We start from the raw sequence: 18,894 nt of genomic DNA, 5'->3' as shown, positions 1-18,894 counted from the left end.
CCTGAGTTTGGATGCACAAACATGAGGACCTGAGTTTGGATGCACAAACATGAGGACCTGAGTTTGGATGCCACATGAGGACCTGAGTTTGGATGCCACATGAGGACCTGAGTTTGGATGCACAAACATGAGGATCTGAGTTTGGATGCCCAGGACCCCGGGGGGGGGGGAGGGAGGAGGGGCCCTGAAGCACATTTCCAGACAGCCTAAGCAGGCTCCGGAGTCCAAAGGAAACCTTGCCTTAAAAAATAAAGTGGAGAAGTGATTGAGGAAGACTCTGGATGTTGATCTGGCCTTTATATGCACATCCACTTGTGTATGCATATGTACACACATAGAGAGAGAACATATACACCACATATACTACATACAAATCTAAATAAATTCATACATAATTGTACAGGCATACAAACATATAGACAGACAGAAAGACAGACAGACAGACAGACAGACAGACCAGGTACTTCCCCAGCCAACAGCTGGGGACAGAAGTGCCAGCCATCTGTGCAAGTGCTAACGCCGAGTTTTCCTGGAAGGGGCTAGAGCGCAGAGGAAAGGACCCATCTGGAGTTGGGGGAACATGGTCACACTGATTTTCTTTGCCAAAGCTGACCGAGTGTGTCAGAGGAAGTAGGAAATGGGGTTCCAGGCAGAAGGGACAGTCAAACAAAGGCTGAGCAGAAGAGAAGAAAACTCATGCCTAGAAATGGGGAAAGGAGGGGGCTGGAGAGATGGCTCAGCGGTTAACAGCACTAACTGCTCTTCCAAAGGTCCTGAGTTCAAATCCCAGCAACCACATGGTGGCTCACAACCATCCGTAACAAGATCTGACTCCCTCTTCTGGTGTGTCTGAAGACAGCTATAGTGTACTTACATATAATAAATAAATAAATCTTTAAAAAAAAAAAAAAAAAAAAAGAAAAGAAAGAAAGAAATGGGGAAAGGAGCAAGGAAACAGGAGAAGGGTTGTGGGTCAGCCTGGCAGTGACCTCTGCCAGGCTGGAGCCTTGACCTCTGCAGCAGTCCTCCGAGCTGCTATTCAACCATTCAGCAGGCTGTGCAAGGACCCAAGGCCACCTGTCATCACAAAGGCTGGTGTGGCCTGCCTCTGTGGGGGTGTTCTCCTGTAGCAGACAGTCCTCCCTGCACTTGTTAGATGCCTGCTGGCTGGCAGGAGCAAAGAGAGAGTGTGGCCTGGGGCCAGGGAGGAGGAGGAAGGGGGGTCGGTCGCTGCAGAGAAGCAGTTGACAACTGCTAACAGAGCAACAGCTAATTTAGGCCTGTGGCTGCATCTAGGTTTCCCCCCGGGTGCTCTGTTCCCCCCTCCTCACAGCAGTGTTCATAGCTAATGCCAGTGTAATTATAGCCCCAGTGGCTTCCATTTGGAGCTTGAATAGTCAAAGTGTTTGCTATGGGGTAGGACATGTAAACCCCTGGGCCTCAACTTGGTAAATTTCCTAGAAAAAAAAAAAAAATCAAGAAATGCGGCAGCATGAACAACAACTGCCTGGATGTGAGGAAGATGCCCCCCCCGAGCCTGCAGGGGGCAAAGGGATGGCGCGGGGGGGGGGGTGCTCCACTGTAGAGAAAGCCACCCCCTCAGAACTAGCCTAGCAGCCTACTTGAGTATCTGTCGCGCACAGCAAAGAATGAGGCTCAGCACACAGCCAGGTGCATGCTGGCCTAGGTGACAGGTTTGTGGCACAGGCTGCCTCTTTCCTGCCTACTATATTTCATCCCACCCCATGGCCTCTCTCCTCGTGCCTGGAAACTTAAGTCCCCACTGAGGAAGCAGTGGAAGGATTCCACACACACCACACACACACACACACACACACACACACACACACGTCTTCCTCCTGAATCACTCAACTTCAACCTACAGCTAGAAAGAAAGAAAGAAAGAAAGAAAGAGAGAGAGAGAGAGAGAGAGAGAGAGAGAGAGAGAGAGAAGAAAAGAAAGGAAAAGAAAGAAAAGAAAAGAAAAGAAGAGAAAAGAAAAGAAAAGAAAAGAAAAGAAAAGAAAAGAAAAGAAAAGAAAAGAAAAGAAAAGAAAAGAAAAGAAAAGAAAAGAAANAAGAAAAGAAAAGAAAAGAAAAGAAAAGAAAAGAAAAGAAAAGAAAAGAAAAGAAAAGAAAAGAAAAGAAAAGAAAAGAAAAGAAAAGAAAAGGTGCCGTAGACAGAAATGAAGATTCTGGAGGCTTAGGGCCTCTCAGTCTCCACCTATTCCACTGTGCAAATAGCATAGACCACACAGACCTCAACAGAGACTTGGAAACTAAAAATGGATGCCAGGCCCCCTGACCCAGGACTGCCCATCCCTGACAGATGTTGCCACGCATGTCTTATATGGGTCCCCTGGACCTATAGAGAGAGGGCAGAGATGGGCCAAGATGTCCATGGTGCCCAGCTGCCCAGGGGAGAGGGAGGCAGGATTCAATTGCACTTGGCATTTTCCAAAACCTGATAAACCTCTCCCACAGGAACTTGAGCCCACCAGAGTGTTACCCTGGCTTCTTTATCCCTTTCCTTGTTCCTCCCTCAGCAAGGGAGGAGAAAAGATGGCTAAGGAACCTCACCGAAAAAGATCTGACATCAGCCTCCCACACCCCAGCCTTGGTTCTCTTTCCTTGCCAGAAGCACTCACTTGAGCTGGTCTATCTGCAGCACCAGGCAGTCCCCAGACATCATAGCACCCTTCATGTCATGCCACTGGCATTCCCTAAATAGCTGCTCTGTATTTAATATAGAGTTGAGTTTGCCAAGCCAGTCACCCAGCCCACCAAATTTTAGCCCTGTTGACAGTATAGCTTCGGTGAATATTTAATTATATTTTTTCCTTAAGGGGTGGGGGGGTGGGGAGCTACTGTGGGTTGAGTAAGTGTTCTAGCACCAGCCATTTTTACTAAGTTATTCAACCTGGCTTTGAACTCATTTTATGGTCCAGAGACTCCTTGAACACGTGATCTTTCTGCCTCAGCCTGCCACACAGCTGGGATTACAGTCCTAAACTACTAAACCTGCCTAACTCCCTTAATTCTTAAGTGAAAATTTTAAGTTTGTCTTTAATTGGTTCAATCTTTAAAGTCTTCAATTCTTGCAAATACATCTTACAAGGTACTGTCTCCATTAGTTCTGGAGCTGACATAGTAAAGCCGCTACTTTTCAATTTTAATTGTGCATCATACACAACTCATATTCCAGCTGCACCATGTATGCGTTCAGAAGAGGCAACTAGCTGTGAGAGAGGTACTCAGACTTCATAATCCCCGCTATCCAAAGACCCACTGAGCCACGAGCTTTCTGGCTGACACTTGGATTTTGTACCTACCCCATGACTCTAAGCTGCTTTCCAAAGTTTGAGCCCAACCTAGAGACAAGGTCCAGGTGCTGACCACTAACACCAAACACACATTCACAGACATGCAGACACACACACCTGGCGCCCATAGCACACCACTGAGCAGTGCCACCTGAGCAGAAGGTAGCCTGGAGCTCTGTTGTCACCTGAGGACGATTCTCAAATATGTTTTGTTCCTCCTACCTTCTCCCTACCCCCAACCATCAAGGCAGTCTTTCCAACCACAAACAAGTAGCAGAAACAAGAGTCTCCACCTTCTGGAATTTTACAAGTCACAGGGACCTAGATACTTCAACTTCCCTTCTTGCCCAGGGGTCATTTGGGCCCAGCTTCATTTATACACGTGTGTGCACACGAAGACCCTCCACCAACAGCACCATGGCCTGACCATCAGCAGTCACTCAAACAAATAAATATTTTCAGGAACTGACTACACACCAAGGCTTTGAAAGATGGAGTCCCTGTCCTCCAGGGACTTTCATTCCAGTGACAGGAAAACTGACAAAAAGACACAGACACGTAAAACAATTTAATGGATTGGAGAGTGTAGTGGAGGAAACTTTCCCAAAGAATGATAAGAAAGAATGATAAGGAGATGGGATGCAGAATGTTTGTTTGCCTGGAGGTGACATTAATTTGAGGATGATGACCAGGAGGGGCAGCGCACATGAAAATCCAAGGTCAGAGAGTTACGAGCAAAAGGAAGGTCACGTGCCTGGAGACAGGCATGGGTTTGGCATGTTCCCAATTTAGGAAAAAGAACTGGGCTGACTGAAGCTTTGTGTAGGACAGGGTAAGAACTTCAGGCTTTCCTCTAATGATAAGCACTGGGAGGAGGAGACACAATAGCTCACTGGTCAGTACATGGAGTGAGCTATACTAAGCATACTTTTGGTATACTAAGAAAGGACATGGATGAAGCCAGCTAAAGAGATGAGCTCCAGGCTGCTTGAGCCACACTCTAGAGAGGGGAAGGCTTGGGAGGGAAGTCACTGTGGCCCATTTTCACTCTGCACACTAAGTGGAGATAACAGCAAAACAGGACTGGCTGGATCTCGAGTGGGAAGAGGGAGAAGATTAGCATTTTCAGGTCGATAGGGATGATTCATTAGACAAAAGAATACGAGGGAGAAAGGAGGAGAGGATTAATTGTTTCGGGATGAAACCTGGTTTGTATGAGAGAATTCCTAAGTGCCCAAATGGAAATGGTGACAAAACAGAAAGATCAGAGAGCCATCTGGGATAGACACCGAACTAGTCCTAAGTAACATAGGGGCAGCCTAACTCAATAAGACTGTCTAGGTTGAGCATGGGAATAGAGATTAACGGGGAAGTGGGCAGAACCATAGGTGCCCATGTTTAGTACATTCCTGAGTTGGAAGAAATCAAGAGGGTCTCATTTCATGAAATCAAGAGTTTCAAACATGAAGGAGATGAAGGAGAGTCAAGTGGATGATCAACAGACCTCAAGCAAGTAGCACTGCAGGCTAACAATGAGAAAAAGAATAAACAAACTCTACCAGCGTGGGATGATCGGCTGGAAAGACAAAGGGGGAAGGAGAGGGACAGGAGAATGGACAGAAGTGGGGATCCCGTGCTATAACCTATCATCTCTCATCCTCAAGAGGCCACCCAACCGCAGCTTCAGTGTTATAGCCATCAGTCTCTGAACTCTCTCCTACCACAGGTCAAGGACTGCTGGAGCCATAACAACACTAGCCTGAGAAGACTCCCAGCTGCCTGGAGCTCGAAGTCTAGAGCAAAAGAGATGAAGCCCACAGACAGACAGAAGCTTTCCTTGGTTTCCTAGGCTTCATGGTCTGTCTCTGGTTATTGTTAAGAGTGGACACACTGGCTCAGAAGTAGTGTGGGAGGTAAATCTATCTAGATATAGGCTACTGGCTAGCAGAAAAAGTGTGTAGAGGTTATAGGAACCTCTGTGCACCTCATTTGTCTCATCTGCAAGATGGGGCCAAAATGTTCATCCTTTGTGCATCCAGGTAACGTCCAAGGTAAAACAGAATGATAACAACTAAAATATCCACTGTGGCTTGAATGTAATTTGCATGTCTTCTAAGGGCCCATTGGTTGAAATTTTGGTTAATCCCCTGCTACTAGGAGATGGCAGAACCTTTAGAGGTGGGGGTTACTGGGAGGTCTCTTCTTGGTTGAGTACGTGCTTTTGGAAGGTCGCACACATGGATTAGTGGTTCTAGAGAAAGGGAGGATTGTCATAAAAGCCTGAGTTTGGCATCAGCCTTTTTACTCAAGTTCAGGATGTAACCATTTGTTCCCACACTTGCCCCCTTGAAGAACTACTCCTGTCCACTCTCCAGTCTTGGATTTGGACCTGCCCAAACTCTGCGCTAAATGAGTTTTTTCTTGTATAATCGTCTGCCGCTAGTGCTTTTCTTATAATAATGAAAAGCTCATTACTAATGGCCCTCAGAGTCTCCAATTCATAGCATATAAGCAACAAGAGCCTGCTTAAAAATAAGATCCCCAGCTGGAAAGGACTTTTTCCCTTCTCTCCATTTTGGCAACGTCCATCACACCTTGCCAATGGAAAAGGTCAGATCCATGTGCCCCTGCCTTTATACACTGTGCTCAAAGAAAGGAAGGTCCCTCAGTCTCCCTCTCCATGGACAAAAGGCCATCCCCAGAGCTCCTCTTCTCCACACAGAAAATCTGCCAAAGTGGAACCTCAGACCCTTCCTCATATCTGTCCCCCACTCCTGAAGCTTCTAATCAACCTACAGAAAGTGGTTCCCTGCCCCCCACCACCAAGAGACAACATAACCAATTCTAACATTCCCAACAGGCCCAACATACCACCTCCCACTCCTTTCAGACCTGAGAGGACCTGACTCCCCATCCTTCCCCTACTCTGTATGTCCAGAGCACGGCCCTCCCCAGACATGCCCTGGGAGTCCTAACGCAAACCCAGTGATCCCAGCGCAAACCCACGACCACCTGAGTACTCTTTAGAAGAGGCAGACAGTTTGAAATCAGGCCAGCCCAACCAGAAGTCAATTTGCTTAACGGCAAAAACGTAGTGGAAATCAACAGCAAGAATCTATTTGAATGCTTTGGAATATCATCTTACCTCTTCCCCACTCCTCTGCTCCCCATTGCCACAGCCATGCCCCAGACTTGGGTGCACTGGTATCCATACCAACATCCCAACCTTGGACCACCTTCTCCCCACCTCCACCGCTTTCTCTCGGGAATTTCTATTCTAGCCAAATTTGTCACCCTCCCTGAAACTTGGTCACTGTCCTGCCAACCCTGTCCACCACTGCACCCCATCCTCAAACATTCCTTTTGCAGGCTGAACTTCCAGGGCAAGCACATCGCCTCATTGGCTCCTCCTCTAACTCACTAATCTGGAAGAGAGCAAAGCCACCTTCCATCTCCATGCTGGCTCAGTGGCCAAGTGTCACTCAGAGGCACACCATGCAAAAATGACTGTTCTCACTTGAAATTCCTGTACTCAAGTCTCAAACAGCCTATTTTAAAAATCTATCTCACAGCATCTCCTGACTCAGTCTCTCTGGTCTGTTGTTTCTTCTCTCTTTGTTCTAATCTGACAACACTGTGGTTTTTGTGTGCTCAGGCTGCTACAAAAGAAAATACAGATCAGGTGGCCAGTAAGTAACAGAAATCCCCTCTGGAGACTGGGAAGTCTAAGCTGACTAGCAAGCACTTACTTTCAGCTGGCAGGCAATCATATCTCCCTATGCCCCTGTTTGTCCAATGGTACAAGGGAGTTCTCTGGGCGATCTTTTACAAAAGCATTAGTTCCAGTCAAGGGAACCTACCCCCTCATTACCCGGTTTCCTCTGGAATCCTATGACCTCTTCTGGCTTCCACAGGTACCTTCACACACATGGTACACATAAACTCATACAGACACACATACACACAAACATAAAATAATAAATGAAATCCCTCTTGACACCATCACTTTCAGAATTAAGATTTCAGCGCAGGACCTGGGTGGGAGACGGGCATACTCAAACATTCAAAGGACGGAACATTGCCTCCTATATTTTTTAAGGAAACAAAAGAGCTGAACAGAAATTCCCTCAGCGTCCTTCCCTGGCAACAACCAGACTATCTCACCTGCAACCCAGCTTTGCATTCTGTTGCTAGGGAGGCAGAAATGTCCCTGCCAGAGGCCACCTGGCTCCCTGTGCTCCTGTGTGCCATGTGGCTCACATTCCTCCTCACCGCTCAAGGACATCCTCTTGCCCTCCTCCACTCCCCTCCTGTGCCCTCCAAGTTCTCCCTGTCATGTTCCATCCAATGCAGAGAACAAACGCATGGCCATTGCTACCTGTCCCCAAACAGAACAAAACCTCACTTTGGCCCACCAGTCCCCTTCTCTAGCTGTTCTTCTTCACAGTGAAGCCTGAGAGGGTGATGTCCCCCAAATCCATCTACCCATTGCATGGGTTCAGCAGAAGACTGGAGTAGCTCCATATGGTCAAGGGAGTGGTCATGTCTCCAAGCCTCTCTTGCTTGACTTTGGCTACACCTAGTAACCTTCACCTCCTTTCTCTAACCAGCTCCCACCCCATCCCCGACTCCCATATGGTTCTCCTCCTCTGTAGCCTGTATCCTAGCCCTCTGCTTTTTAGATCCTAGCCTCCCCCCACCTCTCTCTCAGACTATAAACTTTTTCCTTCCACCATTCCAAATGTCATCTGTATGCCACCATCTCTCTACACATTGCCCCTGACTTTGGCCTTTCCCGGTGCAGGTCTACGTGACATCTCAATCCTAATACAGACTAAGCCAAATTCTTGATTTGTACCCACTCTACCCCACTCTGTCCTTTCCTTCATCATTACCATCCTAATAAATGGCAGCATCACTGATGTACAAGCCCAAAATGTGATTGAGCCATAATTCTGAGTCCATATACCTATGCAATCTAATGCAAGCCCTTGTGTTTGCTCGTCTCCTCTGACTGTCCTGGACCTGTCCTTGACTGGGACCATGCTTGCCCATGGCCCTGCTTCCTCATCATCACCCACTCTCCCACTGAGCAAAAGTAGCTTTCAAATGTGTGTATCGTAATGTATTGCTCAGGCATCTAAAATCCTCCCAATGGCTCCCCATCACTTTTCAATTAAACCCCCAACTCCTAACTACCTGGTCTGCTGACTTACAGTGCCGCCTACCACAGCATCCCCTCCGCTAACACCGCACTCAGGGCTGTAGCTGCACGGTCTTTTGAATGTCCCACACACACATGTTCCCCACTGGGGTCTTTCCCTAACTGACTCAAACCTACCATCCCCCTGATCTCCCCATGCTAGGTTCTTTCTGGGAGTCATAACTGGGTGTTCATAGCAATCTCAATCAACATCTGACTTAAGGCTAGTTATGTTTTTTCTTCTTTGGTTTTTGTTTTGTTTTGTTTTGGTTTTGGTTTTTGTTTTTGTGGACCAGACCAAAATGTCTTCCTATCTTCTAAATTGCTCCAGTGTTCATCCCTAAACCATGTTCTCAGGACTTTCCAGAAGACAAGAAAGGTGGCTGGGGTTGCCCCCTAAGGGACAGCAGTTTGGATTCTGTTCTGACCTGGGGAGAACCATGTCTCCAGCCTCTGTCTTTCTACCACCCTGGCTATGGCCCATCCTTCTTCTTCCTTTTCTATTTACAGGCAGAAAGCCACCTCCCCAAATTCACAGCCACTCCCACACACCACTACACACATACTGACAAGCCATGTTAAACATATCCAACACCCCATACACATCACCACACAAACACATAAGACACAATTATACCAGCCACATAAAACCACACAAGCAACCCAACATATTAACTCACATGTATGCAACTACACATATTAAACACACTTTATACACATAGCTGCACACAACCTACTCACTATACATACACACACATGCTAGCATACATTCCATGCATGCTGCCCCACATACACAAGGCACTCCACGTACCACATCCACATACTAACTTACACAGCCAATACACATATACAATAAACACACACATAAGCAATCCCATAAACACATATCACCACACATCCATGCCACCACATACACATAATAAACACATACACAAACCACACCATAAACACATATCACCACACACTCACATATAACTACACATAATTACATACACATACCCACTAGGTACATGTCATTCGTGCATCCTGACACACATATCTATATACATACAAAAGGCTAATACACGCACACACCACCCCACAAACACACTCACGTACACACACCACTTGAATCAATACACATCGGCCCAGATACACTACCTCATGTATGTACACATACACACGCATGTATGCCACACATACTTACAATACCCCTGTTCTCACTCCACCTTGTGTTTCCACATGGACCTCTCACTCTGCTGTGGTCCTTTCTCTGTACACCCTGCTGGCCCAGGATCACATGGATGCATGGATGGATGCATGGTTGTGGTGGGGAGGAGTGTATCCAGTGAGGGAACTCACATCACTCACACCTGACTTCTATCAGGATAAACTGGCTGACACAGGGGCCAACTACGGTGTACAGAATCCCAAGAAAACCAGCTCAGGAGCTGATGATGGCAGAAAGTGTCCAGCCAAGAGCCACCTCACATGCCAGCAGAACCCATCATGCACAAAAGAAGCAATCGGGTGGCTGCCTACGCAATGAAAGAACCAAAAGAAAACTACCTTCACCTGCAAAAGAGACCTACCCAAGCCACAGCACCTGAAGGTCTGCCATTAAAAAGCATGCCTTTAGGTTAAATTTCTTCTCTGATGCTGCTCCTTTTTTTTTCTTCCTTGAAAACAAAGGCAACCAGAGATGAAGTCACCAACATCCTGATCACACCTCAGTGCCAGCAAATCCTTTCACCCACTGACTGGAGACTGAAGTCGCCCACCTTTTACAGAAACGAGAAAATGGAAGGAGAAGAGACATATAAGGATCTCTACAGCCCAATAGGTGGAGAGGCTGACTCACTCTCTGATGGTCCCAACCATGCATCACCATGGCCACAGCCATCAGTCCCTGGCCCTCACCAAGCCACCCTTCCTCTCCCTGGCCAGCAGACTTCTCTGTAAAAGTGGGGGACAGAAGAGGTGACAGAGCTGCGGCTAAAGCCCAGTTTCCGTTGACACTCAGAGTCCCTGACAGCTGTTCGAAGAAGAATGGGATTTTGAAATTTAAATAACACACTTGTGCATTCGGCTCAGGAAGACAACCTGAGGATAAGCGGGTTATCGCCTGAGCCACCATGAAGGGGGTGGGAGGGGCTAAGCTCTTCCAGCTCCTCCAGCCCACCAACCTGCTGACATCCTCTGTTCTGTGGCTGTCTCACAGGAGCCTGGCTGCTGGACAATACAGCTGAGCCTTTCATCACTCTGCATAGCCCAGACTGTAAGACCCATCCACACCTGCGCAGTGGTCCAAGAAACTAGAAAAAGCAGGCTGGCATGACAGGGTCATCCCCAGGCATACAGCAGGGCCCAACCTTCCCTCCAGAGCCACTGGGGTGCTCTTCAAAGTGAATTGACTCTGGAGCCTAGGGATAAATCCCTTCTCCCAAGGAAAGCCCTACCCACCTCCCTAGGGTTTAACCTTCTTGCCCAAGCAACTACCTTAAGTACTGCTATGCCACAACAGTCAGTATCCAATGTTCCCTGAGCTCATGGGCCCTGTTCACAAGCTTAGCCTGGCTTCCCAGGCATCATGCTGTCAGAAATGTCAGAGCTAGAGAGAAAGACCCGTCAGCAGTTCTTACTACACAAGCTTGAGGACCTGAGTTCAAACCACAGGACAACTGTGAAAAATCCAGGCATAATGGCACATCCTTGTAATGCCAGAGCAAGAGGAGGCGCAGATGAGCAGTTCCCCATGCTCATTGGCTCCACAGCCTTACCCACTCAGCAAGCTCCAGGACAATGAGAGACCCTATCTCAAAAAGCAAGGTCTTTAGCCGGGCAGTGGTGGCGCACGCCTTTAATCCCAGCACTTGGGAGGCAGAGGCAGGCAGATTTCTGAGTTCAAGGCCAGCATGATCTACAGAGTGAGTTCCAGGACAGCCAGGGCTATACAGAGAAACCCTGTCTCGAAAAACAAACAAACAAAAACCCAAGCAAGGTCCTTATACCTATGGAACGACACCTGAGGTTGGCCTTGATACACAGGTATACACAAGGTATGAACACCACACACACACACACACACACACACACACACACACAAAAGACAAGAAAGAATGAAAAAAGGAATGTCATTCCCAGGTTCCCATTCCCCTTTCTCATCTACTAAGACTTCCCTGATAGCCCCAGGCACTGCTGATTTCTCCTTTCCCTGAAAGCCTGGGCCAGCATTTAGTTTGAACCTCATGGACAATGAACTACCTATAGGGTGCCTCAGCTCAGTGTACATTCCCTTGCACACTGAGGGCACAGGTCCCACCTTGTGCAGCAGTGGATTCCATGTCTCTCCAGAACACACTCCACATGGACAGAACTAAGTGATATTCATTTCATGGCCCACCTCGATCCCACCTTCTCTGTGAACATTTCTTGTGCCCTAGCAAGGCATACCCCCTCTCTGCCCCTCAGAACTCATAAGATCCATCACACATGGAACATCTCAGAGTTGTTTGGAAACCTCGGTTACCTTTTCCTGGGCAGATCTAACATTCAGACTAAATCATTTTCTCCCTCCAATACCCAGACAGTGATCCCAATGGTCACCATCTAGGGTACTCCAGTGTGCCACACACCACATGAGCAGCTGTCCTTACATCATTACACAAGTCAACAGACCTATCCTATCTACAGATGAGAAAAATGAGATTCAGGAGCGCCAAGTAGCCCAGAGGTCACACAGCTAGTAGAGCAAGGCCAGGATTCCATGCTACAGCCAGCAGACCTCAAAGTCTTCATTCTAGGCTCTCAAGCGTTGTGTCATCGGGGTGAAGCACAGAGGGGTGTGTACCCAGGAGGTATGAAGAAGAGTGCACACACATGATGAAGCACTGTGCCGTGGAAGCAAGAACAGTGTTCCCTCTCAGAAGCCATACGTAAAGCTTCCTGGGCACGGGCTCTCTTCTATTCCACAACCACATAAAGGAGGCCATGAGGCCCACCCACAAGACTGTCCCTAGCCCTCTCTGGGATCCATCCAAGCTAGATGACCTGCTAGAGTAGAACAGCCAACCTTCTGCCCACAAGTCACAGAAAACCCCTGAGCTCAGGTCTCTCACCAGCCACTACCTGTCCCAACTAGTTACTGGAAGGTGGTCATTGACTAAGACTTCAACTAAGCCTTAGGATGCCACTGTCCTCTAAAAATAAAAAAAATAAAATAAAATAAAATAAATTAAAAAAACACCCTGTCACCTCCATTCTCCAGCCCCCACAAGCTCTGATTGCTGTTGCAGGTAATGCCAAGTCAACCAGAGGTCCACAGCCATTTCTCAGATGTTATCTAGACCGACCCTGCCACCATCTACCATCTGACCTTGGAGAAGCTCCTCCCTGATCATTTCTAAATAGCTAACATATTTCCACGCAACCCTCCCGGCAAAGTGCTTACCTACGTCGTCTTGTTTGGTCCTTATCCTAGAAGATGGGTGTTTCTGCTGGCCCATGCACATTTCTAAGGAGATGCTAGGCAGAGCTCAAAGTGGAACTTGAACCCTAGTGTCTGTCCATCCCTTCTCTCGGAACCTCAATTTTCTTTACAGTAAACAGAGTGTGGTTGCTTGGCAAATATGCTCCGAACCTATGTCTTAAGCAATGCTTTGATGGGATGGAGACCCTGGAGCCGCCCCTCCCCCCACCCCAGGGACCTCACTCAGAATGCAGAGGCAGAGGCTAATGACATGGCACCACCTACTTATCGCTTCTCTGTGTTCCTTAGTCATGGCCCCTTAGCTGTCAGAGACACCCTTGCCTGCCCAAAGCAGTCCTCCTTGTTCACTGATACCCAGCCACATCCTTCACCCTCCATTGGACCCACACACCTGCTAGCTCCAGGTCATCTTCTTAGAATCTTTTTCAGAGGAACTCTCTGCTTCAAAGCTTTTGCTTTCTTCTCTACCTTTTCTACCCCCAGCTGCATTTAAGGGATCACAGAAGCCTGGGACATCAGCACCCTGCATCCTGTCTAAACAACCTCTTACCCCCCCCCCCATTGCCCAGATCCAGCTGAGAGAAGATGATCAACTAGCAAGTCCAACTTGGTCTCCATGTGTAAACGATACATCCCCTAACCCATTCTCACTAAAGCCTCTTTGTCACCCCTGAAGGTATACAGCATATGCCCAGTTTACAGATGTAGCCGCCTCAGCGCAAAAAGACCATGGTAAGCCCCAAGAACACACAGTCTGCTAAAAGCCCTCCAAAACCCCAGATGTTGAGTCTCCAGCTGATGATGATGCTTTGGAGCTGATAGAACCTTGAGATGATGGAGCCCAGATAGAGGAAGTCAGGCCAGAGAGGAGCACGCCCATAGAGTATTAGGACTGTGGCCCTTTCCAGCTATCATCAGGCAAAGAGCCCCCCCTCCACCACACACTTCCACCATGGTTGTTACTGTTTACCACAGGACCAATGCAGCAGGGCCAAGCAACCGTGGACTGAAATGATGAGCCCAAATAAACTTTCCCTCCTTCCAAATTGTTTGCCTCAGGTCTTTTGTCTCAAGGATAGAAAACTGATTAACGCATTCAGCAACCAAGACAGGATTTGTTCCCAGGACTGTTGGCCCATGACCCCTATGCCCGTGACCCCTATGACCATGACCCCTATGCCAGACACCTCTTCAAATGCTCTGGTGTATATTTTCAAGGACAGTTTGAATTCAAAGAACAAAGCAAGCCCAACTTCTTCATGAAATCTCTCTTCTCAGGTTAAAGTAAAGGCTTCCAACGTTAGATGCTTCAACATCTCTATTGCTATTGGTCGGTCAGTCTCAGCCACACTGCCCCTAGCTGGCCTTGGGCTGGGACTGGCTGGTCCATCATGGAACCCAGGAAGTGTTGAGCAAGACTATGAAGAAAGGAGAAGGATTAGGCTGTGCCCGCCCCAAGGCCGCAGGCATGCAGAGGGTGTTGTAAGAATTCTGGCAGCCTTCCTTGTCAACTGAATCCCAGAAGGACTTTCCAAGACCCTCCAGACAGATGAAGAGTTCATGCTCCAGGGGTCCCTATAACAAGCACAGCCTCAAACCTCAGAGAGGAAACGATAAAAAGATAAAGGCAAGAGGACCTCTAACATACAACAGCCTCCCTCTTTCCACAGGCCCCAGCTGGTAGTGGTAAATCAAGAGGGGGTCACCCAGAGCTGGTACTCCCCAACACAGGCACCTCAGAAAAATGGTAGGAGGGGGGCTGCACACAGCCAGGCAAAGACACATGGAAGTGGGGAGCCACTTCCTGTCAGCTGCATGTCATTCTACAGGGCAGCACCCACTAAGACCCAGTGCTTGGGTACAGGATCTCAGGTCACCCTGCCCAAAGACACCAATCCATGGAGAGCCAGGCAGGGACCTAAGACAGCCAGAGGTCCAAGCTTGTGGGACAAAAGATGACGGAGCTCAAACTCATGTCTTTGTCTCTCAGCAGGGGGTGGGGGAAACAATCATGTGTCCAAAGCCTTATGGGAAGCCTTATGCATCTGGCTTCCTGACTCTGCTTCCCATTTTCTTTCTGCTGAATGCCCTATAAAGGCTTCCATGGTCTTTTGGAGTAGGGCCAGTATTGAGTAGGGTCTTCTGGCCAAGGCCTCCCCTCTCTAACTGCCTCTCCAGTGAGCACTACTCCCTCAAACAACTTCAGGATTGGGCTCAGTGAACCTTCCTCAAGGGTGTTGACAAGACAAATGAGGAGGTCAATGGTTGCGCAGCTTACAGAACTAGCATCTTGCCACCTGCTGCTCGGGGATAACTGGGCCAGATATGGCTCTAGAGCTCTGTGTCACAGTCCACCATCTGCCAGAAGAGTCAATAGGACCATGTATTAGTTTTTTGACAGAAGTCATGCAAAGGAAAACAGATATCTTTTAGCTTGTGTTACAAAGGGGTACGATCCATCATAGCAGGGAATGTATGGGGGCTTAAGTAGGTTGGTCTATGAAAATGGAAGCTTGAAGGAACCTATTCCATATAGCATGGGTCAGGAAGCTGGAAGCTGGGGCTAGAAGCAGGGCTAAGTTTTAAGGTCTACTTAGAGTAACCTACCTCCACCAAGTAATGCCCCCCCACCCCCATAAAAAGCATCACCAAGCTTCGAATACATTATCCTATAGGGATAATGTCACACCCAAATGAAAATGCAGTGCCGCAGCCTCTATGCCCATCCCTGATGGTGGGCAGTGGACTGGAACACAGAGTTCCAGAGCCACCCATGACTCAGTTATCACTAAGCAGCAGAACCATTAGCGAGCATTGGCTGCACATCCAGTGATCTTCTCGTTTGTCTTGTCAACATCCTTGTCCCACAGAGTGCCAAGTGTCTACTACATAAAGATCCGTCTGCTAGAAGGTACTTAAGGTTTAAATCCAGGAAGCAACAGGAGCTGGAGTTAAGGTGAGGACCACAGACTTCCAGCATTCACAGAGCAAACCCAAAAGCACCTGTCTACACTGTAGAAATCAGCTGGCATCTGACCAATGTGTAGCCGGTACGATGGATGCACTTGGAACTCCAATATGGCCCCACTTCAGCAGACATAGGCCAACAATGTCCTCAATCCTGCATGTGAGCCTCAGAGCACAGTCTCAGAAGGTCCAACCCATGGAGGATCTGTACCCCAAACTAATCAGAAACGGAGACTTAGAATGTCAGTTGGAAGGGGCTTTGGTCAGCCGATCATATAATCCAGCCACATAGGATGGGCAAAATTATAAAACAGCCATCACTATCACCCACAGTCAGAGCCGGAAGGCAGCCTGCTCTAAGCCCAAAGCTACCGATAGGTACTATAGGAGCCTACAGCAGTGGGAACTCAAGGCAGAGTGATGTGACTGGCCAGCTTTAAGATCCCCGTCTACTTCTATCATCCCCACGCCACCACAAGGACTCAAGGCCATGTCCAGATGGCCACTCTCTAGCTACTACAGCTTGAATATTTGGTTTGTTCTGTTTTGTTGAGATGGGTCTTAATCTGTTAGCCCAGGATGTCCTTAAACCTACTATGTAGATCAGGTTGTCCTCAAACTAGCAATTCTTCTGCCTCCGTCTTCTGAGTGTTAGGATTAAAGGCATGTGCTACTGTGCCTACCTCTATAGATTTTTATCCTTAAATAGCCCCAAATGCTCATACATGAAAGACATGGTCCCCAGGTTGGCATTATGAGAAGGAGTAAAAACTTTATGAGGTGGGACCTAGTGGGAGGTCTTTAGATCATTGAGAGTATGCCCTCAGAGGGACTACGGGGTCCTGGTCTCTATCTCTTTTTCTATTTCATTTCCCAGGCATGACGGGAGCAGTTTGGCTTCATGCCACAGTCACATGCATCCCAACATAGTAAAATGGGTGCCCAGCCCCAAGTGAACGGGCTGTGATCTAAAACCTCAGATCCTATGAGCTGAAGTGGACTTTTCCTCTGTGAACTAGTGACATAAGTATTTTGTATAGTGATAGGACTCAACCAGGAGTGCTGGGACCTCCCTTCCTCTGAGAATCCAGGATCTCTCCCACCAGGAGCACAGACACCACTCTTGGGATCATCTAAAGGAGGCATCTTTAGGGGAAGGGACAGTAGCATGTCAAAGCAGGATAACTTGGTCCTTGGATGAACAAAAATAAATGGGGATTCCAAGTGGTTGATAGTCATCCAAAACTCAACCCTGTGACACAAACTTAATGCCTCTGCCTGAAGGGATTATTCTTACCTCCTTAGAGAGGCAGTAATAAAGATAATTGAGAAGCACTGATCTAGACACTCGAAAACCTTGCCTGACACTTGGAACACTGCTTCTTACCAAGCAGTGGCTCTGCCCCACAGGGAACATTTGACAGTGTCTGAAGACATTTGTGCTTTTCACACCTTGGGGATATATAAGTGCATCCGTAGACAACTCTGGAGACAATGCTAAACTCCCTACAATGCACAAGAAGATGCTGGCCAAGCCAAAATGTCCCTATTGCTGCTACTAAAAACCAGATGGCAGAATAAGAAGAGCTTTAGAAGGTTCCAAAGCCTGGATCCCAGACCCTTGTGTTCAGCAACTCAGAGAACAAGCTCTAGGCTGGCCACTGGAGCCTGTAAGAGCTGACCACACACACAGAGAGAGACAGAGACAGATAGACAGACAGACAGACAGACAGACACAGAAAGAGACAGAGAAAGACAGAGAAACACAGAGACAGACATACAGAGACAAACAGAGAGACAGCCTATGAGAACTGGGCTGAACACATACACACAATCACATACACACATACAGACTGTAAGAGCTGACCGTGTGCACACGCACACACACAGAGAGAGGGGGGAGGGGAAGGGAAAGGGGAAGGGAAAGAGAAGGAAGGAGGGAGGGAGGGAGGGAGGACCTGTAAGAGAACCTGTAAGAACAGAACACACATAATTACACTTATATACATACACTCGCCCATACATACATACATACATAGACACACACACACACACACACACACACACACACACAAACATACAATCACACAGAAAGACAGAGACAGAGAGTACAATTCTAAGATAGACCATGCCAGCCCCAGTGCCTACCAAATGCCAGAGGGAAAATCAAGAAGAAAGAGTCACAAACCCATAGCTCTTTTTTCTAATATTTTTAATGTGTATGTATGCACACGGACATTTGTGTATGTACAGGTGTGTGCACATGTGTTCATGTATGTCCAAGTATGTATGCATATAGAAGCCAGAGGATAACATTAGACACCATCCTCAGGAATCCTAACTGCCTTCTTGGGAACAGAGTGAGATAGGGTCTCTTATGGGCTGGAGCGCACCAAGAAGGCTAGGTCAGTGAGTCCCAGGGATCCCCCTGCCTCCACCTCTCCAGCTCTGGGATTAGAAGTTTGTACAGCCGTCCATGCTCAGCAGTTTCACACTGGGACTGGGAATCATACACAGGTCCTCATGCTTGCAAAGCCAGTGATTTATTGGCTGAGTCTCTGCTCACATTCCTAAGCATGGACCCAACAAGAAAGTAAAACGAGAGCCCAGCACGGTCTTTCTCATTCCTCGGGGGAATCACCCAGGAGACTCCTACCTCTGGTGGTTCAAGCAATGGAAAGAAAACCCAGCGCAGACTGGATGGTGGTAACACGAAGCTAGCAGAGGATCCCTTACCTGAGCTGCTAAGGACCAGGCATGCTCAGTATTTCCAATGGTCACTAGTTTGGGGATAATTGCATATACATAATGAGATGTCATAGAGATGGGACCCAAACACAAAATGATACTGTTTCATGAATACTTGATACACACAACCTGAAGGGACTCTTACATTCTAACTTCAGTACTCCTGCCTTTTCACTATGTCCCATT

The 18,894-nt window shown here is 47.8% G+C and overlaps 1 protein-coding gene across 2 annotated transcripts in view; it reads right to left on the bottom strand.

Moving 5' to 3' along the window:
- Gfra2 (GDNF family receptor alpha 2) overlaps nt 1–18,894 on the bottom strand; it is a 90,081-nt gene that overhangs the window by 59,086 nt on the left and 12,101 nt on the right. The window lies entirely within an intron of this gene.

This window comes from Mus pahari, chromosome 8, assembly GCF_900095145.1.
Source record: "Mus pahari chromosome 8, PAHARI_EIJ_v1.1, whole genome shotgun sequence".
Taxonomy (NCBI): domain Eukaryota; kingdom Metazoa; phylum Chordata; class Mammalia; order Rodentia; family Muridae; genus Mus; species Mus pahari.
The sequence above is the reverse complement of the archived record's forward strand: the minus strand, read 5'-3'. Positions and strand labels throughout refer to the sequence as shown.